Source organism: Trachypithecus francoisi, unplaced genomic scaffold (genome assembly GCF_009764315.1).
Source record: "Trachypithecus francoisi isolate TF-2019V2 unplaced genomic scaffold, Tfra_2.0 Contig01440, whole genome shotgun sequence".
NCBI classification, from domain to species: Eukaryota; Metazoa; Chordata; class Mammalia; order Primates; family Cercopithecidae; genus Trachypithecus; species Trachypithecus francoisi.
In genome coordinates this window covers 15,861,901-15,887,099 of record NW_022681431.1, presented here as the reverse complement: position 1 = coordinate 15,887,099, position 25,199 = coordinate 15,861,901, and the positions used below count along the sequence as shown (strand labels likewise).

Genomic DNA, 25,199 nt, shown 5'->3' with positions numbered 1-25,199 from the left:
CATCAGCTGTCAGAGGGAACTTTCACGTTGTAAGAAACCCTCTTGCTGACTTTGACTTTGGTCTTGTTCTCAAATTCTTTTGTGAGGTGAAGTCAAGAATCTGAACTGACCTACTGGCAACACAAATACTGTCCTATCCTGAGGTCCTGGGGGTTAGGGCTTCACCATAGGAATATTCCAGAAAATACAATTCCTCCTATAACAGCCCAGTAGGGCTTGGTCTAGACGGTGTTGGAGTTCATCCTAAGCATAACTGATCTGAGAAAATTGAGCTCTGGGCCGGGCGCGGTGGCTCACGCCTCTAATCCCAGCACTTTGGGAGGCCGAGGAGGGCGGATCACAAGGTCAGGAGATCGAGACCATGGTGAAACCCCGTCTCCACTAAAAATGCAAAAAAATTAGCCGGGCGTGGTGGCGGGTGCCTGTAGTCCCAGCTACTCAGGAGGCTGAGACAGGAGAATGGCGTGAACCCGGGAGGTGGAGCTTGCAGTGAGCCGAGATCGCGCCACTGCACTCCAGCCTGGGCAACAGAGCCAGACTCCGTCTCAATAAATAAATAAATAAATACAAGAAAATTGAGCTCTGTAGATTAACTGAGCTATGAGGAGTAAAGTCTAGGCCAATGTAACAAGGTGACCCAATGACATTTAGTGGCTTTAAGAACACAGAAGTTTATTCTTTTTTTTTTTGAGACACGGTCTTGCTCTGTTGTCCAGGCTGGAGGATAGTGGTGCCATCAGAACTCACTGCAGCCTCCACTTCCCAGATTCAAGTAATCCTCCCACCTCAGCCTCCTGAGTGCCTGGGATTACAGGTGCACACCACCACACCTGACTAATTTTTTTTAAATTGTTTTGTACAGATAGGGTTTCACCATATTGCCCAGACTAGTCTCAAACTCCTGAGCTCAAGTGATCCGCTTTGGCATCTCAGTGCCAGGATTACAGGTGTGAGCCACTGTGCCTGGCCGGAAGTTTATTCTCTCAAATTTATTTCCAGGCTTCTGTCTTATGACCTCACCCAGGAGCCGGGACTAGTGGGTGCCATCCTCAACAAGTGACCTGAGAGTTGCACATGTCACTTTCAACTACAACCCATAGGTTAGAGCTGAGTCCCACAGACACACCTGGCTGTAGGAAAAATTGAGAGATTTTGCCTCTAGTTGTTCAATCCTGCATCCAAAAAAGCAGGAAGAAGAAACTGGAGTCCACCTGACTTGGCAGAGTCTGCCCTGAGTAGCTGGGATTACAGACACATGCCACCATGCCCAGCTAATTTTTGTATTTTTAGTAGAGACAGGGTTTCACCATGTTGGCCAGGCTGGTCTGGATCTCCTGACCTTGTGATCCACCCGCCTCAGCCTCCCAAAGTGCTGGGATTACAGGGGTGAGCCACCGCGTCCGGCCCCCATCTGATTCTTTAGCGATCCTAGAGAAAAGTACACCTTGGTTAAGTTCCATATGATTTCCTCTACTAATTTATTAACTTCTTCATTTGCTCCCAGGAGTCAGCTATGAAAGATAAATGTATCCCATTCTTCGAGGAGAGCCTTGGTTGGAGATTGAGGCTGTCGGTGGGAGGGGACTTGCCAGGAGACAGAGCTGAAAACCCCAGCTCTGCTACCGAGGGCTGGAAGTTAATTGAGCAGAAACATGAGTTAGTCAATTGTCATTCGAGTCAGACCACACGGCGGCCACACTATATCATCAAAGCCGAGGCATTCTGGGAAAGACTATGATTACCTCCATTCATTATGCTGAGAGTCTTTAGACACTTCAAACACGCTAGATTACAAAGTTGCTGGGGCGGAACCTGGAAAAGATAAAGTTATAATTGAAAGCTACTTACGTGATATATTTTAAATGACTTCGACTTTCTACTTCTAGGCGTGTTAAGAAATCTCAAATAATTGTTTTTGGCCAGAGCTAAATTTAGACCCTCTGAGATGGATGGCTGTGTCCTGCTCTTGCTCAAGGAATGTTAATAGTTTCCTGTTGTTTCCTAAGTGCTGTCGCTTAGAAAACATGGCGCCTACTGTGTGCGTGCCTCTGACAGGCCGTTGGAATCATTTTCTTTGATTCCCGTGATACCCTCAGATAAGGCTGTCAGATTTAGCAAATAAAATACAGGATGCTCCATTACATTTGAATTTCATATAAACAATACATTTGTAAAGTAAAAGTAATCCCAGTGCTTTGGGAGGCTGAGGAAGGAGGATCACTTGAAGCCAGGAGTTTGAGACCTGCCTGGGCATCACAGCAAGACCCCATCTCTACAACAATAAAATAAAATAAAAATAAAATAAAATAAAATAAGTAAAAGCCAGGCATGGTGGCAGGCACCTGTAGTCCCAGCTACTCAGGAGGCTGAGCAGGGAGGATCTTGTAAGCCCAGGAGGTCGAGGCTGCAGTGAGCTGTGATCATGACACCGTACTCCAGCCTGGGCATCAGAGTGAGATTCTGTTTCTCTAAAGAAACAACAACAAAAAGTAAAAGTATGTCCTGAATATTGCACTGGACTTACTTGGGCTGAAAAAATTATTTGTCTGAAATTCAGACCCATCTGGGTATCCTGCATTTCATCTGGCAGCCCTACCTGGGAAGTAGGTGGTACCATCTGCGTTTTTCAGACGAGGAAATGGAGAGTCAGGGAGTCTTACCTGGGGTCATGCAGCCAGTAATGGCCAGCAGGGTGAAACATAGTCTTTTGGAGTTGGAAGGCCGTGGTCTCACCAGCATACTGTGCTGCCACTCAGTGGCATGTGCAGACCATACCATCGTCTCCAGCCTGCGCTTCTCAACCCTCCTGACCTGGGCCCTAACATACCTCCCCAGTTTCCTCTCCTTTGCTCTGCTCACCTCATCCAGGAAGCTTTGCTGGCAGTGAAGGTGGCGTTCTGATTCTCAAGAAGCTTCTGACCCACACTTTGGGTCCATATGTGCTGACCCAATGTGGAAACACCATTCACCAAAACTAAGACTTGCTGAGTGCCTGCTGTATACCTACAGCCAGCTCAGCCTTTGCCACGTGATATCCGGCCACCAGCAGGTGATGCAAAATTTTAGGTAGAACAAGGTTGAATGTTCTTAAAATAGCAGTGTGTTTGTCTTAATGAGTCATAGGAAAATCATAAGTTCCCTACTGGCCTGCATGCATCAGGGTTCGTGGCTGATTGCTCAGGAGGAGGAACTGATTGAGTCTGGCAGAATCGGATGGATGGCCCACAGGTGACCCAAGCTGGTAGAAAATCCTGCATTCCTGCCCTTGAGGCCTTTGGACCTCAGCATCATCCTCTATATAATAAGGGGGCTGAACTCATGGTAATGAGGTGCCTGGCTCATGTTTATGGAGCATTTTCGTGGCTCCAGACACTCTTACACGTGACACTCATGTGCCCATTTTGCAGTGGAGAAAACAGGATGGATGGGTGTAGCAGCAAGTCCAGCCTGCTGGATTTGGCCTTCGCTCTGTTTGATTTCACACCTCCCATTCCAAAACAGTGCCTCTCACCAGAGGGGGATCCTTGGTAATGTCTCAAGATATGTTTGGTGTTCCAAACCAGGAGGTGCTACTGGCATCTAGTGTGTGGCAGCCAGGGATGCTGTTTAATATACTATAATGCGTGGAATGGCCCCCACCACAGAGAATAATCCAGTCCCACATGTTGTTAGTGCAAGGCAGAGAAACCCCACTGTAAACCTGAGAGAGGAAGAGGGACAACTGCCCCAGGACACAGTGCCTTCTTTCAGCCACACACCACCCTGCTCTCACATATGCATGCCCTGCTCAAGAACACTCAATGGATCCCTAGTACCCATAGTCTGACCTTATGTTCAAATTCAGGGCTTTGGAGAAGGGTGTGGCTGGTGCTGTGCCACAGGCCAGAGACACTGGGCTTGAGCTTCCTGTTCCCATCACTCCTGACCCGCAGATCACCTTAAGAAATTAAAAATCTACTTTTCATTAAAAAAGCACAAGGTCCTGTTCAATAGAGATCAGACAGGTATGCAAGTTATTATAGTTGTATATATATCAAGTGATAAGTGTGGGGAGTTGAGGAAATAATTGACTCTTCCTGCGAGGGCTGGCAATGCCTCATGGGGCAGCTGACAGTCAAGCTAGGTCTAGAAAAACACGCAGGCATCAGCAGAGGAGGAAGCGGGGTTGTTCCAGGCAGAGGGTGGGAAATGGCGTGCTCCGTTGAGGAATGGTGAGCCTCTAGCGGCTCTGAAGCTGTGGTGCTCAGGCTTTTGTGAACCTGAACATCACCTGGTGAACATGTTTTCAATTCTGTCTGGATCTGTGTGTGGGTTTGGGAGTTTACACTTAAAGCAGTATGCAGGATGATCTTCATTCTCTGTTTCTCTCTTTTCCTTCCTTCCCTCCCTCTCTCCCTCCCTCCTTCCTTTCCTTCCTTCCCTCCCTCCCTCCCTCCCTCCCTCCTTCCTTCCTTCCTTCCTTCCTTCCTTCCTCCTTCCTTCTCCCTCCCTGCTTCCTACTCTCCTCCTCCTCCCCTCCCCTCCCCTCCCAGCCCCTCCCCTCCCCTCCTCTCCCCTCCCCTCCCTCTCTTTCCTCTCTCTCCTCTCTTTCCTCTCTCTCTCTCCTCTCTTTCCTCTCTCTCCTCTCTTTCCTCTCTTTCTCCTCATCTGAGGCAGGGCCTCATACTGTTGCCCAGGCTGGAGTGCAGTGGCATGAACATGGCTCACTGAAGCCTCGACCTTCTGGGCTCAGTTGATCCTCCCGCCTTAGTCCCCTGGGTAACTGGGGCTACAGGCTCACACCATCATGCCTGCCGAATTTTTGTATTTTTGGTAGAGATGGGGTTTTGCCATGTTGCCCAGGCTGGCCTATGAATTCCTGGGCTCAAGTAGTCTTTCTGCCTTCGCCTCTCAAAATGCTGGGATTACAGGTGTGAGCCACCGCGCCTGGCCTTCAGGTGATTCTGATGCAGGTGCTCTGCCGACAACTCTGAGAAACAGGCTTCCAGGGAATGCCCAGAGAAGAAGCTGAAAGTGCAGGCTAGACGAGGGGAACGATTTGTATGCTTGGTTGAGGAGTTATGATCTTATTTCAACTTAAAGACAATCTTAGACTCTTTTAAGGAAAGGTCAAGACATAGTCTCCCAAAATAGAAATAGAGATGTTTCTGGAAGTTTAACTTTGAAAATATTTCAAATAATGAAATTAGAGCGATTTTAGCTGGATTGCCTGAGCCCAGCCGTTTGACACAAGCCTGGGCAGCATGATAAAATTCCAGCTATACAAAAAATGCCAAAAAAAAAAACAAAAAAAAACAGCTGGGTGTGGTGGTGCACACTTGTGGTCCCAGCTACTTGAGGGGCTGAGGCAGGAAGATTGCTTGATCCCAGGCATTCGAGGATGCAATGAGCTATGATTGTGCCACTGCACTCCAGACTGGGCGACAGAGCAAGACCCTGTCAAAGAGAACAAAATTAGAGTCATTTTGACAATTCAACTAGATGGGATGTGATGGGAGAATTTCATCTATAAATTTGGGACTGAGATTAAATTCCAAGGATCAGCTGGAGACAAGGAAGCTGGCCAGCTGGGCGTGTGGGTTGATGGGCTTTCAGATGCTTAACTTCCATTTATCACAGAGCTGGACCAAGCGTCATTTTTCCCTCTTCGGTGGAATACTTAGCTGATAGCATCAGGAAACTGGTAAATGATTCTTTCAGGCTGAAGAAACAAGTATATCTGCCTTCAGAGCACTTTGAAAGAAAGTATCCAGTGGACATAATGTCATAAATGATAATATGATTTCTGTTTTCTGAGTTACTCATGTAAAAATTTATTGTTATTGTAAAATGAGCACACATTTATTTACAAAATACAGGAAAACACTGAAGAGTAGAAGGAAAACATCATTCCTATCCTTATTTTCCAAACAAAATCCATTACTTTTCTAGTTTTGAAATAGAAAATTATTTGTCATTTGATGTTACTTTCAGTATGGACTGACTTGATATGCAAGTGACCCCAGCTTATCTCAGAAAAGGTGACTTTTTTTTTTCCTGGCACAGACCTGAATGAGTGACCTAGTTTAAATTACATTCAATTTGACAAATATCACTGAATGCCTGCCATGTGCGTGGTGCTGAGTTAGAGCCTGTGGTGGTTACAAAGATTAATAAGATACAGCACTTGACGCGAGCAGGTTATAAACTAGCAATAGAGGCAGACCTGTGTAGAACAAGATAGGAGGATAACCCCAAGGTCAGCAAAGACAGAAGCTCATTCCATGGGCTGTTGATATGGAGGGTGGGAGTGAGAAGCATGAAAAAAATGTTTTGAGACTGTGGCATTTGAGCTGGAATGGAAAGGGCTCCCTGGCGTTGGACCATAGAATCTGCAGGGAAAAAAAATGAAGAGGGGAAATACATGGAACGTGGCAAGGGTGGCTATTGTGGTTTGAGTATGTAATAAATGGAGAATTGATTCATCAGAATTCCAAGTAGCTGCTCTCCACAAAAGAAGAGGACTTGGAGAAGAAGAGGGGGCTTTAGAAAATAAGGAGAGTCACTGCGACACAGATGACAGTCAGTGATGGAAGAGGAAGTGCAGGTAGAGCAACATGGCAGGGAGGTAGGGAATTGTGTGTGTGCATGCATGCACATGTATGTGCATAGGCACATGAGTACGTGTGGATGCATGTACATGTGTGTGGATGCATGTACATGAGTGTACGTGTGTGCGTGTGGATGCACGTGAGTGTGCGTGCGTGTGTGTATGTGTGCATTTGTATATGTGTGAACATGTGTATATGCATGTCTGTGTGTGTGTGCAAGTGCATTTGTATATGTGCGATATGATTTGAATATCTATTCCCGCAAATCTCATGTTGAAATGTAATCTCCAGTGTTGGAGGTGGGGCCTGGTGGGAGGTGATTGGATCATAGGGGTGGATTTCTCATGAATGTCTTGGCACTATCTCCTTGGTTCTGCCTTTGTGATAGTGAGTGAGTTGTCATGAGATCTGGTAGTTTAAAAGTGTATGGCATGCCCCCCCGCCCAACCTCTTGCTCTTGCTCTGGTCATGTGAAGTGCCTGCTCCTGTTTCACCTTCCACCAGGAGTAAAATCTCCCTGAGGCCTCCCCGAAAGCTAAGCAGATGCCTGTACCATGCTTGCTGTACAGTCTGCAGAACCACGAGCCAATTTAACCTCTTTTCTTTATAAATTACCCAGGCTCAGGTATTTCTGTATAGCAATGCAAGAACAGCCTAATACGATGTGTGTACATGTGCACCTGTGTGTGTCTGTGTGTTCATGCATGTGTGCATATGTGTATATGTGTGAAGACAGAGAAGGGGAGAGACTGACTTTTGGAAGTTGCTGTTACTGACAAGTAATTGATAAAGAGAGAGTCCAAAGAGGATTCTAGAAAGCCCTTTGTATGACACACCTTGTAAAATTCATAAGCCACTCTCTCTCATCTTTAAGATTATCCTTCAAGAATTTGCTGTTGGATTTTGCTTTTTTTTTTCTTTTTTTTTGAGATGGAGTCTCACTCTGTCACCAGGCTGGAGTGCAGTGGTGTGATCTCGGCTTACTGCAACCTCTGCCTCCTGGGTTCAAGCAATTCTCTTGCCTCAGCCTCCCAAGTAGCTGGGACTACAAACACACACCACCATGCCCAACTAATTTTTGTTTTTTGTATTTTTAGTAGAGACTAGGTTTCCCCATGTTCACCAGGATGGTCTCGATCTCTTGACCTTGTGATCTGCCTGCCTCAGCCTCCCAAAGTGCTGGGACTACAGGTGTGAGCCACCATGCCCAGCCGGATTTTGCTTTTTTTTGGATGAGTTGACAGAGTCAGATGGCCCAATTACAGTCTGACTTCCTGTCTAATTTTTAATAGTGGGTCCTGCAAACTTTTCAATTAATTGAGATGTATTTTTATTTCCTTGTTCTATCACCCTGTATCAGTTATCTGTTGCTGGGTCCAAAGCACCTGGAACTCTAGCTAATCAGAACTATTTTATGGCTTATGACTCTATGGGTCAGGCATTTAGGCAGGGCTCAGTGGGTTCAGCTCTCCGCTCCAAGTGTTATCAGCAGGATCAACTGGGTCGGAGAACCTAGTATGACCTCCCTCACATAGATGGAGCCTTTGTACTGACTGTCCGCTGCGGCATCATGGGTCTCTTTCCTACAGCGTCTTCCTCCCTATGGTCTCTCATCTTTCAGGTCTCACTCTCCATGCGGCTCTTCCCTCCAGCAGGACAGCCTGGACCTCTTTACATGGTAGTTGGGTAAAAAAGGATGAGGAAATGGAAGCTGCAGGCCTCATAGTTCTGGAACACACACAATGCTGCTTGTACCACATTCAGGAGACCACAGCGAGTATCAAGACCCGCCCAGACTAAAGAGGCAGAGAACTAGATACCTCCTCCTGGCAGGAGATGCTTGAGAATGTTGTGGCCATGATTTCTAATCTACTAAACATTCCAATGTCATTCCCAGGGTTCTTTTAGGTCCCTGGCCCTGCCCACTCTGGGAAAGTCTCCCTGCCCTAAAACACCCAGCCTCTCTCAGCTCCATGCCTGCACCACAGCCAGCTTGAGTCTCCTGTGGATGGTCTAGGGCACAGGGTTGGGGCCATGCATTATCAGTGGACCCATGGACCGCCTCTCTCCATCCAGGTAAAAATTCAATTTCCCAGAGAATTGAGGTATTCACTGGGGTGTGGTTCAACGCTAACTTCCTTCCAGTCTGAGACTGGAAATGAGAAAAGTGCTTCAAGTACATGAAACACAGCAGGTGGAGAGATTCGAAAGCCAAAACTACAGAGGATCTTCAGGTCTCTAAACACATCAGTAGAAAAATCATCCATGACTCTTCTTCTCCTTAAATGGGAAAGGTCTTCACATTTCCATTTTTAATTTGCGAATATACATTTTTCTCATATATTTTACAAAGTTTATGTTTTCTGATTCTAGAAATAATCTGTTATTGTTTGAAAAGAACTTAGAAAGTTCAGAAACTTATATGGGAGAAGGAAATCATGCCTAAATCTTACTACCTTGAAATGGCCACTGTTACTATTGAAACTATCAGATGGAATATTAGATAACACGAAATGATATTTTAAACTACATATTGGCTATGACACATAATAAAACAAACACTTGTGAGTCTACCACCCAACTTAACAACTAGGACATTGTTACATATTATGTACTCTGTATTAGGAGTCCCCAGCCCCGGGCCACAGACCGGTGTTGGTCTGTGGCCTGTTAGTTACCAGGCTACACAGAAAGAGGTAAGCGGCAAGCGTGTGAGCACAACTTTTTGGCATTTACAGCCACTCCGCATCGCTTGCATTACTGCCCAAGCTCCGCCTCCTGTCAGATCAGTGGCGGGGTTAGATTCTCATAGGAGCAAAAACCCTATTGTGAACTGTGTGTGCGAGGCATCCAGCTTCATACTCCTTCTAAGAATCTAACTAATGACTGTTGATCTGTCACTCTCTCATCACTCCCAGATGGGACCGTCTAGCTGCAGGAAAACAAGCTCAGGGCTCCCACTGATTCTATATTATGGTGAGTTATATAATTATTTCATTACATATCACAATGTAATAAGAACAGAAATAAAGTGCATAGTAAATGTAATATGCTTGAATCATCTGGAAACCATCACACTCCCCTGTCCATAGAAAAATTGTCTTTCTGCCGGGCACAGTGGCTCACGCCTGTAATCCCAGCACTTTCAGAGGGTAAGGCAGTTGGATCACCTGAGGTCAGGAGCTCGAGACCAGCCTGGCCAACACGGTGAAATCCTGTCACTACTAAAAGTACAAAACATTAGCCAGGCATGGTGGTGGGTACCTGTAATCTCAGTTACTCAGGAGGCTGAGGCAGGAGAATCGCTTGAACTCGGGAGGCAGAGGTTGCAGTGAGCTGAGATCATGTCATTGCATTCCAGTCTGGGCCACAGGAGCAAAACTGTATCTCAAAAAAAGAAAAGAAAAGAAAAGAAAAATTGTCTTCCATGAAACTGGTCACTGGTGCCAAAAAGGTTGGGGACCACTTATGTATATTATATGTGTATAAACATATATGTAATATATATTAATAATATAGATGACATATAATATGTATATATTATCTACAATGGATATGTAGATTATATATTACTATGTTATCATATTCCTATATTATATATATTATGTATATATTACATAATACATGGTACATATGGTAGATTGTCTTTTATGCGTATACAGGTGTCGAGGTGGGACTAACCCAGGAAGATCCTGCCAACATAAGATGGTCAAGTGTGGCGTCTCTCAGTTGAGAGTCCACGGGTATCAGCTGGCAGAAGCATACCCAATGGCATGGAAACTTTCAGCAGCTTCTCACAGATTCCATCCCCTGGCCTCCCTGCAAGAGGCAGACGTCATTGTGAATTTTGTGTTTGTTACTCCCTATGTACAGGCATCCTAAATACCATTTCACTTGGTTGATATTTATATTTGCTATTTTAAGCTTCATAAATCACAGGCAACAAGCCTGCCTGTCCTTCGTTCCAGAAGGAGATGTGGTTTTCATGATACTGGACAGCACGTGCACTTGACTTGCTCTGGAAGGAGATACTCTGTCTACCACAGGTTTTCACCATACAGACATCCTTGAAAAGATACCCCAGAAGTAAGGGCTCTTTCTCAAGATGTGCAGGAACTTGAGCAGCTCATGGGTAAGTGTCTCTCAACAGGAATTCATCAGTGAGCTACAAAGGCCCGACCTCTTCTGCTCTCTGCAACCTGACATTTTAGTTGGGGAGACAGGACTTTGCATAAACAAACACATTTGCTTTGAGGATTTGGTTTGGATCAGACCTATAGGTTTTGTGGCGGATGAAGGTCAACAGGTCATGATGGGGCCACTCCCAAGCTGAGGATTTCTTGGAGGGCTCGCATTGAACTCAAAATATGTACCAAAACTGTCTTTGGTGCACTGAAGGAGATACACAAGCATCAAGGTGAGACTAATCCAGGAAAACACGACTGAGATGGGATGGTTGAGTGAGGCCTCTCTCAGTGGAGAGGTAAGCAAAAGTTACCAGCTGGCAGAAGCATGCTGCAGGCAGCGGGAACCGCCTGCACGGCTGTTCAGAGGCACAGGAAGCATGGTGTGTGTGGGAACTGAAAGCCTGGTGGGTCTGGAAAGCAGCAAGCTGGGGAAAAAAGAGGCTTGAGGCCTTGAAGCCATGGTGAGCAGTCTGAGATTTATTGTGAGTGGGTATGGAAGGGTTTTACACAGGGGACTGATAACAATCTGATTTGCATTTTTGCCAGGCTCACTTTGCTGCCCACGCAGAAGGGATTGGAGGGGCTTTGAAATCATTGACAAGTCTCTGCTGTTGCTGATTGAATTTTTAATCTATTCATTCAATCTGACATCAGATGGGCTTTGACTTCCACATTCTCAGAATTAAAACTGACTTTAAAATGTTATCACGGGTTTGTCTGTAGCTTCTCATACAAGCACTTCACTTTTACTCATCTCCCTCTGCTCTCTTCTTGGGCACTTACGTGCACTTCCTCTAGTTGGTTCAGAGAGGTGCAAAGACCCCAGCCAATGTGGGGCTGCAGGTTCCTTTAGGATGGAAAGAAAAGGGAAGGAAGTGGCAGCAGTTTGGACTTCCTCATGGAATGCAGGCCTTCACCCAAGGGAACGGGAGATGGCATTCAGCTTGAAAGCTGTATTGAGCAGGTAGCCTCTGGGGAAAACAGCCAATGATTTCATGCTTTGAAATCAAGCAGACTGAGGTCCATGTGCCTGAATCCTACATATTTGCTTTGAGGGCTTCATTGGGATTAGACCGACAGGATTTGTGGCCGATGAAGGTGAACAGGTCATAATGGGGCCAGTCCCAAGCAGGGGATTTCTTGGAGGGCTCCTACTGAACTCAGAATATGTACAGATTTCCACACTTTGAGCCATACCATGTCCATGTTTTAATATCAGCATGGTTTACGCCGGGTCTCTGGAATACAACCGGTCCTGTTGGCCTTTGGCTTTGTGTACGTGGACTCAGGGGTGTGTATGCCCCGGCCTGAACTTCTGTCAGTTCTCGGCTTAACCTCACATCTTCCCTGAAGCCTTTGCTTCCGCCCAACCCACTCCTGCCTCTCACAAGTTCCTGGGATCTCCTGCCCTTCTCCTTCATAAGACGACACAGTCCTGCTGGTGTATCTTATTCTATTCTATTTTATCTTATTATGTTTTCAGGGATTGACAGTAGATGGAAATTGTGCTGATATAATGTCTGTCTTCCTCTCTAGGAAAAGCTCCAGGAGGGTGGGAAGTTTTGTTCATCTTGATCATTCTCTGAAGGTGCCCTTTCCTAAAACAAAAGTATTGACCGGTTTACCTTTATCTTTGTGTATTGTCTTAGAGCCTTGTCTGGCTCATTGATCTTCAGACCCCAGCATAGAGTCGTCACCTCATGACCTTGTGAACAAGGGCACAGGTGTCATGGAAGGGGCAGGTGAGAGACTCACGTGCCTGTGCGTGGGTCTCAGCTCCCCCTCTCACAATGTGGGGGGCCTTGGTCGAGTCTTTTGGAGCCTTAGTTTCTTCATGTGTAAAAAAGAAATAAAGATAGTCTAATGATGCTTTGGGGCATCAATGTGGGAATGAAGCATGTTAGTAATTTTGAAGTGCGTGGTTGCTTTCATTGTCTTGCAGCAGCCGAGGCTCTTCTTCTCCCGTCTTAAGGTTTGTGGGGCTCCTTGTTTTGAGGGTGTAATAGCAATACTCCTGTCCTTGTCCTGCAGAGAGGCATCACCTGCCAGAATCCAATTCCTTCTTTATCAGGGACCTCACGATTGGCCACTGTCTCTCAGCCCGTATTTTCCCCTGAGGGGTCTAATTTTCATATCCTTCAAAGACGTGAAAATTACTTCCCTACGATTTGGGGGACCCCTACATGAAGTCCTGTGTTTTCACAACCAAAGAGGATTATTTTCCCTGTGGGAGGTGTCCTAGGAGCTGCCTTGAAAATAGCACTGAGCTGGCTGGGCATGGTGGCTCATGCCTGTAATCCCAGCACTTTGGGAGGCTGAGACAGGTGGATCCCTTGAGGTCAGGAGTTTGAGACGAGCCTGGCCAAAATGGCGAAACGCCGTCTCTACTAAAAATACAAAAATTAACTGGGTGTGGTGGCGTGGGCCTGTAATCCCAGCTACTCACGAGGCTGAGGCAGGAGAATTGCTTGAACCCTGAGGGCAGAGGTTGCAGTGAGCCGAGATCATGCCATTGCACTGCAGCCTGGGTGACAGAGCGAGACTCTGTCTCAAAAAAAAAAAAAAAGAAAAAAGAAAAGAAAAAAGAAAATCAGAAAATAGCTCTGAGCTATAAGGAGCCACTGGGTTCAGTTTTTATTCATTTAGTATTCTGGCTCAGGAAGCACGCGGCGGTCGATGTAGTGCTCACAGTCACCCTGTGAGCCTCGGGTCAAAATTATCTTCTTTTTACAAATGAGAACACAGGTTGTCCTTGTTGTTTCCAGAGGCCAGAAATCGAGGGAGCCAGTCCTTCCGCCCCCAAAGCCCTGGCTCTATGCTAAACACACGGTTGATCGTGAAACATTGGCCTGATGATCCCTGGGGCTCACAAAGGTGAACTGGCCTCATTCCAAGTTCATCTGATTGACCCACAAAAAGCGTCCGTGGTTTCATTCTGGACTTTTGATGCCCTGCGTGATTTTTTTCTGATAGTTTGCTTGGGCAGTGATTCTGGTGGATGGCTCCTACTTCGGAAAAGCCTGGTGTTCAGGGCCATCCCATGAACTCAGAAGGCTCCTATTGCCTTTGGGAAAGTGAGGCAGGGATGGAGTGAACTGGAGTTCTCGGCCACAGTTTTCCTCATCTGTTATAGCTTCTCTACTGTCCAGGCCACTCTATGCACAATTGTTTCCTTCTTGGCTCAAGATGCTAGAAGATTGTATCAGTCAGGGTTCTCTGAAAAAACAACTAACAAAAGATACTTATCTTTCTCTCTCTCTCTTTTCCTCTCGCATCTATCCGTCTATCATCTATCATCCCTCTATCTATATATTTATCACCTATCTCTCTACCTGCCTACCTATCTACCTGCCTACATTTATTTTAAGGAATTGGCTCCCACAGTTGTGGGTGCTGGCAAGTCTGAAGCCGGCAGGGGAGATTGACAGTCTGCAAATTCAGATAAGAGTTGATGTTGCAGTCCTGAGCGTGAATTCTGCAAAACAGGTTGGCAACTCAGGTAAGGTTTCTCTGCTGCAGTCTTCAGGAGAATTTCTTCTTCTCTGGGAAACCTTGATCTTTGCACTTAAGGTCTCCAAGTGATTGGATGAGGCCCACCCACATCGTGACAGGTAGTCTGCTTTACTGGAAGTTTACTGATTTAAATGTAATCACATCTAAGAAATAACTTCATGGCACCATCTAGACTGGTGTTTGGTCAAACAACTGGGCACCGGGGCCCAGCCAGGTTGACGTGTCACATTAACCATCCCACAGCAAATGCGGGACTCAGCCACCTCAGTATCTGTGGCCACTGCCCATGTTGGTCCTCCTCTCCCCCTGCCACCTGCCAAAAAATTCACTAATGTTTGGATGACTCTTTACTTTCTCTTCTCTTTCCAGAATAATTCTGGGCACTGTCTCAGGCTTCCATGCTTTTCGTGCCACCTCTACTTGCCCACCTGTCACCTATGAGGCTCTGAGGCTGTTCTAAGTTGCACCAAGTATTCTAAGATGAATCACTGTCTTTGCTACATCTGTTCAAACTTTCTCTACGGACTTTTTAAGAAAACCTGGACCTTGCAAATCATCTTCACAAAACTTGTCCAAATGCCAAGAAGGCAAGGAAAATAAGTATTCATTCGATGTTTACAATGATAGCTAATGTGTTCATAGTAGATAACATTTATGATAGTACATTTGATAGTAGAATTGTACATTCATGTGTTTATGAGTATATAATGGAACCTCTCTTTTAATTAACATGTATGGTATATTTATGCCAATTCTTGCATAGGTTTTTCTTGTAAGTAATTTAAGAACTGATTTATAGATGGTGATATGGTTTGGATTTGTGTCCCCACCCAAATCTCCTGTTGAACTGGAGGAGGGGCCTGGTGGTGTTACCAAATGGAAGGTCTTGACTGTGAGTTGTCTAGGTTCTTGGCGTGTTGAACAAATAAACAAAAAGCACAAACAAAGCAACAAAAGAATAAAGCAAAGAAAGCACAGATTTATGAAGTACAAGTGCACTCCACAGAGTGGGAACAGGCTGGAGCAAGCAGATCAAGAGCCCCTGAGTTGCATTGTTGTTTAGGGTTTGTATTAGGCTAAAAGAATTTGGTAACACTCCGAGGTGCCCTTGAGAGGCCTTCAATTGGTTACACCCTATGAAGGATTGGCACATGACCAATCAGAGGCTGAAGTGGAAACTCCTGTCTTGTTATCATAGGAGCCAGGATGTGGCCTGTGTGCTGCCCAATCTTGCCTGGAACTGGCTGCACCTGCTGTTCTTCTGCGTCTGCCTTAACCCTTGGTTACCCTAATTCCCTATTCTCCTGCCTCAGTGGGAGGTGATTGGATCACAGGAACGGATTTCCCCCTTGCTGTTCTCACGATAATGAGTGAGCTCTCACGAGATCTGCACATTTAACAATGTGTGGCGCCTCCCGCTTCACTCTTCTGCTGCCATGGGAAGATGTGCTTGCTTCCCCTTTGCCTTCTGCCATGATTGTGAGTTTCCTGAGACCTCCTAGTCATACTTCCTGTTGAGCCTGCAGAACTGTGAGTCAATTAAACCTCTTTTCTTTATAAATTACCCAGTCTCAGGTAGTCGTTTATAGCAGTGGGAAAATAGACTAATAAAGATGGGATGTCTTTGCTTTCAGTATATTTATGGTGCTGAATCGGTTTCCAGTTACAATATTATTTCCATGAGGGAACCAAAGGCTGTTTTATGATCTGCTTTTATGAAATAGTTCTCCAGAGTTCATCTTGGCCAGTGTGAAGGTACCTAGTGACCTTTGACCCCTGACCTTTCCTCTCCCCTCCCCTCCTCCTCCTCAGCTATGCCCCAGTGTTGCTGGAGGGTGGCACCCAGTTACCTCTGGTGTTGAGAGAGAAGTACAGATGTCTATTCTTAGGTCTATATCCTGAGGATCTGATTAGATCCAATAAAACGGAATGTTTGCCTTGTAAGAAGGAATTTGTGTGTGTGTGTGTGTGTGTGTGGGTGTGTGTCTTGAGCTAACATCCCTGCTTATTTTTGAATGAAAAAGAGTCTTCAAACAAATCCTGTCATTTGACTTTCCAGTAAAAGCCCCAGGTCCTGGCTTACTGATTAATTTGGAAAGTTTTCCAGGGGGAAGTGATTGCGGCAGGGTGGGAGCTGCTGAGTCCTGGGGGTGGGGGCGGGGGACCAGTTGAGGTCAATTGATTAATGAAACGGGCACAGAGGGTTGGGAAATGGGGGAGTTGCTGTTGTCTGGGAGGCTTCGGAGTGGAATAAAATTGGCCTTGAATAGGCAAGGTGGTTATAGAACTGAACTGGGGTCCGCTTGCACCGTGCACAAAGTCCAGAAATCCCCACTGAGGTCGCAGGGATAGAAAGGAAGGCGTTTATTTGCGGGGCGCCAAGCAAGGCAGACCAGGCAGCTATTGCTTAAACCCTGACCTAGGGCTTAATTTCAGGAAAATTCAGGGTTTAATTTCAGGAAAACAAAAACTACAGGCAAAATTGCAAATCAATACCTGGAGTTTACACGTTGGATTTGGCCTAAATGGGTGAGAGGTCTTTAAGTGGGGGTTTTCAGGTCGTAGAGTCAAAGATTATCTGATTTACAATTGGTTAAGGAAGAGAAGCTTTGTTTAAAAATGTGTGCCCAGATAAAAAAAATGTTAACTGACTCCGGATGTGATTCCCTCCAAGCCCCTCAGGAAGAAATTAGAGCAAAGAATGACGGTCAGAGTTGAGCCCTCAGTTTCCCTGTATCTGAGGTCTACATGTCAGTGGGTCTGTACATACGTAGGGTTCCTTGGTGGGGGAATCCAGGGACATTTGTTAAGATATATCTTGGTTCGTCTAGGGTAACCAAACATCTCTGAATTCCAAATTCCCTTGCCTATAATTTTAGGCTACTATGATCTTCTTATAAAGTTGCCTATTTGCCTCTCTGGGCTAGTGAGCTGCTTGGAGCTTCCCTTGAAGGAACTCAGAATTTTCCTTTTTTTCCATGGTTGGGGCAGTAGAGGTCAGGGCATGGGCCCTAAAAAAGGGTGTCCCTGGCTGGGCAAAGTGGCTCACACTTGTAATTCCAGCACTTTGGGTGAGGTGGGTAGATCACGAGGTCAGGAGTTTGAGACCAGCCTGGCCAAGATGGTGAAACCTCATCTCTACTAAAAATACAAAAAGTAGCCAGATGTGGTGGCACTTGCCTGTAATCCCTGCTACTCGGGAGGCTGAGGCAGGAGAATTGTTTGAACCTGGGAGGGGGAGGTTGCGATGAGCCAAGATCATGACATTGCACTCCAGCCTGGGCAACAAGAGCAAAAACTCCCTCAAAAAAATAATAAATAAATAAATAAAGAGGGGGTTGGGCAGTCCCTGCTGGTCTCAAGGTTAGTTTGCATGGAGAGGAGGGGAGGGAGGGAGGGCGAGAGCAGAGGCTTGATGGTGAAAGTGAGTGTGGCCAAAGGGTGAGCTGGGAAGTGAGCCCCGCAAGGTGGAGGGGGGTTGTTAGAAGGACTGCACAAGGAGCTGGAGGCTGACCACATGGGGAGGTGATGGTCAGACGGAACGAGTTGGATGCAATTTCTTTCCAACATCAGGGAAGAAAAGTAAGAGAAGGATCTTAGATAGCAAAGAAACAGAATGAAGTTCGTGTTTGGGAAGAACGAATCTGGATGGATTTGGGGGGCAGGGATACCCTTTATTTAAATTAGAAAAATTACTTCTGTCCCTTCCATACACATTGTTGATGAAAAGAGCCACACTCTGTAAAATACTTGAAGAGATTTATTAGCCAAATATGAGTGACCATGACCTGTGACACAGCCTCCAACAAGAGAAATTCTTATCGTGCATGGGGTTAGCCTCTTTCCACTCTAGGAGTTTCCATATTTCTGGTCAAAGAAAAGCCAGGAAGCCTGGATTTTGGACTCTTCTACCATTTAGCTCTGTATTGTGTCCAAATCATTTAGGTTTCTCTGTTTACCAGTTTTTTTGTTGTTGTTTGTTTGTTTTTATTTTGTTATTTTTTGTTTTTGAGACAGGATCTGGCTGTGTTGCCCAGGCTGGAGTACAGTGGCACAATCACAGCTCACTGAAGCCTTGATCTCCCAGGCCCAAGCTGTCCTCCCAGCTAAGCTCCCCAAGTAGCTAGGGCCACAGGCATGTGTCACCATGCCTGGTTAATTTTATTTTTTTGTAGAGAAGGAGTCTCACTATGTTGTCCAAGCTGGTCTTGAGCTCCTGGGCTCAAGCAATCCTCCTCCCTTAGTTTCCCAATATGCTGGGATTGCAGGCATGAACCATGGCACTCAGCCCACTCTTCCTATCTTAACCGAAGACTGGTTAAGTTGAAAATCATATGAAAATGTGAACATGTGTAAAAGTACCAGGGACTCTATGAGTGAAGATGGTATCGATTTATCTGGGGATACACAATCCTTAAGATAAGGAAGGAAAGCTAATACACACAGTGCCTTGTATGGGTAAGGCCTTCATAAGCATCTCCTCATTTAATCCAGTCTCACTGCATCCTTATTTAACCCTGGGAGGAAGGAACCACCTTTAATACATGATGAACCTAAGGTCCAGAGGCGGAAGTCATTTCTCCAAGTCACACAGCTCACAAGTGGCAGACACAGAATTGTAGCCAGGGGTGATTTGATTCCAAGGCCAGGTTACATCCATGTTAGTATGCTGTGGGACCCTTTGTTGGACATAGCTCGCGAACAGTCAGACCTTTAATGGAGGATTCAAGGTTGGCGTATTAGTTTGCTTGGCTACCATCACAAAGTACCACGTACTGGATGGCTTCGACAATAGATACTTATCCTTGCACAGCTCTGGAGACTGGAAGTCCAAGGCCAATGAGCCATCAGGGTTGGTTTCTCCTGAGGCCTCTCTCCTTGGCTTGGAGATGGCCATCTCCTCCCTGTGTCCTTACATGGTTGTGCATGTCTATGTCGTAATCTTCCTACAAGGACACCAGTCATATTGGATTAGGGCCCACCCTAATAAATTTATTTAACCTCAATTACCTCTTTAAGAACCCCGTGTTCAAGCACAATCCCATTCTGAGGAACTAAAGGTCAGGGCTTAAACACGTGAATTTCAGGGAGACACAACTTGGCCCATAACACTAGATAAATTTAATTCCTTGCTTCAGTCAATTTTAGTTGATTAAACTCTTCTTATTGGCTATCTAAAATGGGGGACCACTTTGCAATTGCATACTACATTGGCTTTACAATGGCTTTTCAGATTGGAAGCACCTTACCATTTTGAGCCTCATTTAACAATGCAGTGAGGCAGATAGAAGAGATGTTATTGATCTTCCAAAGAAACCAAGGCTTAGAGATTTTATATGACTCATTGATGGACAGATTAAGTTGGGTGTACTTTTTGTTCCCTTGGCAACAAAAATTGAAACCTGGTATTTGTACATGTTGGTAAAAAATATTGAAACAGTCGGCACAATGCTGTCCCAAAGACCTTAGACAAATTATAAAAGATGCAGTGAAAGAATAATGGTTTTAAATTTTAGGAAACTAAATTCTCTGTAATTATACTCCAAAGAATTTTCAGTTTGTATGCTCTTTCCCTACTGTGCCCATATTTTTACATAGTTGCAATTATTGTATATATCCTCTTGTAGTCCATTTCCACTGCATTTTTTAAATTTTGAGATAATTGTGATTGACAGGCAGTTGTAAATCATACAGAAAGATCCCATGCTCCCTTTACTTAGTTTCCCCCAATGGTCACATTTTATGAAACTGCAATATTACAGTGCAATATTAGAAGTGCAATATTACAACCAGAATATTGACATTGAAATAGTCCAGATACAGAACATTTCCATCACTACAAGGATCCCTCATGTACCCCTTTTATAACCACCCCCATCCTCACTAATCTCCATTTCTACAGTTTTTATGATTTCAAGAATATTATATAAATAGAACCATACAGTACGTAAACCTTTGAGTTAGCTTCTTCCACTTAGCATCATGCTCTGATGATTTATCGAGATTGTTATTGATATCTATCAATTGTTATTAATAGTTTGTTCCTTTTCATTGTTGAGTAGAATTCCATTGTGTAGATGTACCATAGTGTGTTTAACCATTCGCCTGCTGAAAGACATCTGAGTTGTTTGAAATTTTGTGCTGTTACAAATAAAGCTGCTTATAAACATTGTGTGCAAATTTTTGTGCACACATAAGTTTCATTTCCCTGGGGTAAGTGCCCAGGAATGTAGTTGTTGAGTTGTATGGTGGTTGTGTGTTTAGTTTTTTAAGAAACTACCAAGCTGTCGGCTAGAATAGCTGTGTTACTTTACATTCCCACCAGTAATGTATGAATGATCCAATTTCTCTACATCCTTGTTAGCATTTGGTATTGTGACTATTATTTTTAAGTCATTCTCATAGGTATGTAGGGATATCTCACTGTGGTTTTAGTTTGCATTTCCCTAATGACTAATGTTGATGAACATCTTTTCATGTGCATATTTGCCATGTGTACATCCTCTTCAGTGAAATGTCTTTTTATGTCTTTTACCCATTTTCTAATTGGATTGCTTGGTTTTTACTGTTGAGTTTTAAGAATTCTTTATGTATTCTAGTTACTAGTTCTTTGTTGGATATATGGTTTGCAAACATTTTCTCCCATCCTTTTAATGGGATCTTTTGCAGAGTGCAAGTTTTACATTTTGATGAAGTTCAATTTATAATTTTTGTAAATGGATTGTGATTTTGGTGTCAAGCCTAAAATCTTTGTCTAGATCCTGATGATTTTCTTATATTTTTCTAAAAGTTTAATAATTTTGTGTCATATTTAAGTCTGTGATCCACTTTAAATAAACTTTGTATGAAATGTGAGGCTTTGGTCAAGGTTCTTTTTTTTTTTTTTTTTTTGTAAACCTATGGTTGTCCAATTGCTCCAGCACCATTTGTTGAAAAAGCTGTCCTTTCTCCATTAGATTGCTTTTGCACTTTTGTCAAAAAATAATTGGGCCTATGTGGGTTTATTTCTGAGTTCTCTATTCTGTTTCAGTCATCTGTGTGTATTCCTCCACCAATACCACACAGTCTTGATTACAGTTGCTGAATAATAATCTGACTCCTTCAAATTTATTCTTTTTTTTTCAAAATTGTTTTAGCTGTTTTAGTTCCTTTGCCTTTTATATAAATTTTAGATTGTTCTCTAAAAAAGTCTTACTGGGATTTTAATAGGAAGTACATTAAACCTGCATATTAATTTGGGGATAATTGATAATTTCATTATGTTGAGTCTTCCAATCCACAAACATGGTATTCTTGGATTATTGGTATGTATCTTCATTTATTTAGATCTTTGATTTCTTTTTTCAGCATTTTGGAATTTTCAGCATATAAAACCTGAATGTGTTTTGTTAAATTTATACCTAAGCATTTCCTTTTTTTTTTTTTTGAGTGATTGCAATGGTATTGTAATTTAAATTTTTGTGATGCTGTGTTTATGGATTGCCACGGACAGAAGGAATAGAAAGAGGTGGACAGAGAGGGCAGCCAGTTGGAGAGAGCTAATCTACAACTGTACATTGAGCATATGGGCAGAGTTCTGGTGGTGCCAATCCTGGAGGCAGGTTAGTGTGGGCTCTATAGCCCTAGGACATACTTTTCCCTTGATTTCTTCAGGTGCTCCTCATCCAGGTCTTGTATGAACTCCGTGTCTATGAGGTGAACAAGGATGCTAAAGGAACGTGACTGGCCTGTCCCAAGCTGTGGTGGCCAGTCCTTGTTTTCTCTATTAGCCACTGCTTGATGGCATCTGGGACCAGCAGTTGGAGCAGCTGTCCATTCTGCTGTGGTGCACTGCCAGCAGGTGGGGGTGACCTGAAGGGCCAGGCTGTCTTGTTGAGGAAGGTGCTGGGTGCAAGCGTGAACTGCAGGTGGTTTGTGGCAGGAGCCAGAACCTCCTGTGGTTTGCTGTGAACTGGCTGAGACCTGCTGAGACCCAGCTGAGGCACTTTATGCAGGCTCAGATCATTTGCCTCCAGGAGTGAGCCAGGAAATGGAGAAGGGCACATTGAGGTCCTTGCCCCCTTGCAGCTGGAAGCCTCAAGGTGCTGACCTCTCCAGCAGTGCTTTGAAGAAATCCATGATGCCAGCCCCTGCTTAGCCCACAGGGGAGCTGCTTGGCATCAGGATCCAGGTTGCCACATCAGGATTGGCTACCATGTTCTTAAATTATTTTGGATTTGCTGAAGTTTGTTTTATGGCCCATGATATGATCTATCTTGGTATATGTTCCATGGGCACATGAAAAGAATGTGTATTCTATTGAATATAGTGTTCTACAAATGTTAGATCCTGTATTGTCTGATATTTCTATCTCCTTCCCAATTTTCTGTGTAGTTCTATCAATTTTTGAGAGAAGAGTGTAATTATGAATTTATCTATTTCAATTTTCAGCTTTTGTTTCATACATTTTGAAGTGCTGTTTGGTGCATTCACATTCGAGGTGCTATGTCTTCTTGGTAGATTGACACATTATGTAATGTTTCTTTCTGTATCTAATAATTTTCTTGCTCTAAAACCTATTTTATCTGACATTAATACAGCAAATCATGCTTTCTTTTGATTAATATTTGTATCATATATTGTTTTTCATCTTTTTACTTTCAACCTGCTTACATTATTATATGTATATAGATGGATAGTTTTTTTTTTTTTTTGAGACAGAGTCTCACTCTGTCTCCCAGGCTGGAGTGCAGTGGTGTGATCTTGGCTCACTGCAACCTCTGCCTCTTGGGTTCAAGCAATTCACCCTGCTTCAGCCTCCTGAATAACTGGAATTACAGGGGCCTGCCACCATGCCCGGCTAATTTTCGTATTTTTAGTAGACCCAGGGTTTCACCATTACATCGTTATATTTGATGTGAGTATCCTGTAGACATCATATAATTGGATCTTTTTTAAATTAACTCTGACAATCCCTGTCTTTTTATTGGTTTATCTAGATCATTTATATTTAATGTAATTATTGCACTAATTAGGGCTTACATCTTTCATTTTATTTTTTGTTTTCTGTTCTGTTTTTTGTTTCTCTGTTATTTTTCCTTCCTTCATGTGGGTCACTTGAACATTTTTTAGAATTTCATTTTGATTTAGCTATATCATTTGGAGTATATTTATATCATTTCTTTAGTGATTGCTTAACTATTATATTGTATATATACAACTTACCACAGTCTTTTGCCATTCACATTTTACCAGTTCATGAATTGTAGAAATGATCTCCCTTTATAGTCCTTTACCCTCTCTGTTTACAATATAATTCTTTAATATTTCCTTTACATACATGTAGAACCACAGCAGATGGTGGTTTTTTTTTTTGAGATGGAGTCTTGCTCTATCGCCCAGGCTGAGATGATGTTATTTTTGCTTCAACCCCATTGAACGTAATTTAGAAAACTTAAGTAAAGTCTATTATATTTAACCCTATTTTTGTTTATCATGTTCTTTACTTCCTGATGTTCCAAAGTTTAAGTTGTTTCCTTTCTGTCTAGAGAACTTCATTTAGCTATGAGAAATCCCTTGTAATTTGAATTGTTTCTCATTAAAGTAAGGTGTCATATTTTTCTTGTTGCTTTCAAGATTTTAAGTTCTTAGAAATTTGGCTATGATACTCCTTGGTGAGGATTCTTCTGAGTTTATCCTATTTGGGGTTTCTTAGATTCTTGAATCTGTAGGCCGTCTTTTGCCAAACTTGGAAAGTTTTCAGCTATTATTTCTTCAGGTAGTTTTTTAATCCAATCCTTTTCTCTTCTCCTTCTGAGACCCCAGTGATACAAATGGTTAATTTGTTTTAGTACCATAGGTTCCTGAGGCTCTGTTCATTTTTATTTTCAGTTGAATTTCTCTTTGTTGTTCAGACTGGGTAGCTTCTATTGTCCTGTCTTCAAGTTCACAGATTCTTTCCTCTGTCCCCCCTCTTCTGTTGTTGAGCCCATCTATTGAGTTTTAAATTTGGTTATTTCATTTTCAGTTCTAAAAGTTTTGTTTTTACTCTTCTTTATATCTCCTATTTTTTGCTGAGATTTTCTATATTTTTATTTTTCTAATGTGTGTTCATAATCACTAGTTGAATCATTTTCACCATGATTGTTTCACACTGTTTGTCAGGTAATTGTAACATCCCTGTTATCTCAGTGTTGTCATCTATTTTCTTTTTAAAGTCAGTTTGAGATCTTCATGGTTCTTGGTATGATGAATGGGTTTTTTTAGCTGAAAGCTGGACATTTTGGATATTATGTTATGAGACTCTGAATTTTTGTAAACCTTCTGTTTTAGCTGGCTTTGTCTGACACCCCGACAGCAGAAGAAGGGAGGATACTGTGTTGCTATTGCCAGGTGAAGGTGAAGGTCCAGGTTCCTCTCTCAGCCTCTGTTGATACCTCAGTGGGGAGAGGAAGGGGTTCCTTGTTACTGCTGAATAGATGTAAGAATTACTAAGCTTCCACTAATGCCAACTTGACTGGGAGGGGATTGAGTAGCCTGTTGTTGATCCTCTCACGTAGTCGCCACTAATACTTTTTATTTTCTGGGGGAGGGGAAGCTGGTTTTGTTACTGCTGCTTGGTGGTGAAAGACGACTTTTCATCAGGCAACCTCTGACACCACCCCACTGGGGTGAAGAAAGGCTACCTCATGACTACCCTAGGTGGGGGCAGAAATCCAGGTTCCCCGTGTGGTCTCCACTGACACTACAGGGAGGTGGTGGTGATAAAAAATCATTGTCACCTGGAAGGTGCTTAACATCTTGATCTGTCCTCAGCTTTCTCTGACACCATCTGGTTTGGAGGGCATTGGGGGCATGTTGTGGTAGCTTGATGAGCTCTCCACTTGGCCCTTGCTGTCATGGGTGTGGTTGGGGTCATAGTTTCTTTCTT

At 43.8% G+C, this 25,199-nt stretch overlaps 1 long non-coding RNA gene across 1 annotated transcript; it reads right to left on the bottom strand.

The window, feature by feature from the left end:
• Nucleotides 1-1,522: 1,522 nt before the first annotated feature.
• LOC117094140 lies at nt 1,523-2,960 on the bottom strand. Its single transcript, XR_004441452.1, has 3 exons — nt 2,860-2,960; nt 1,743-1,812; nt 1,523-1,629 (listed from the first exon to the last, which is right to left on the bottom strand). It is a non-coding gene; the product is annotated as an uncharacterized LOC117094140 (long non-coding RNA).
• Nucleotides 2,961-25,199: the final 22,239 nt, after the last annotated feature.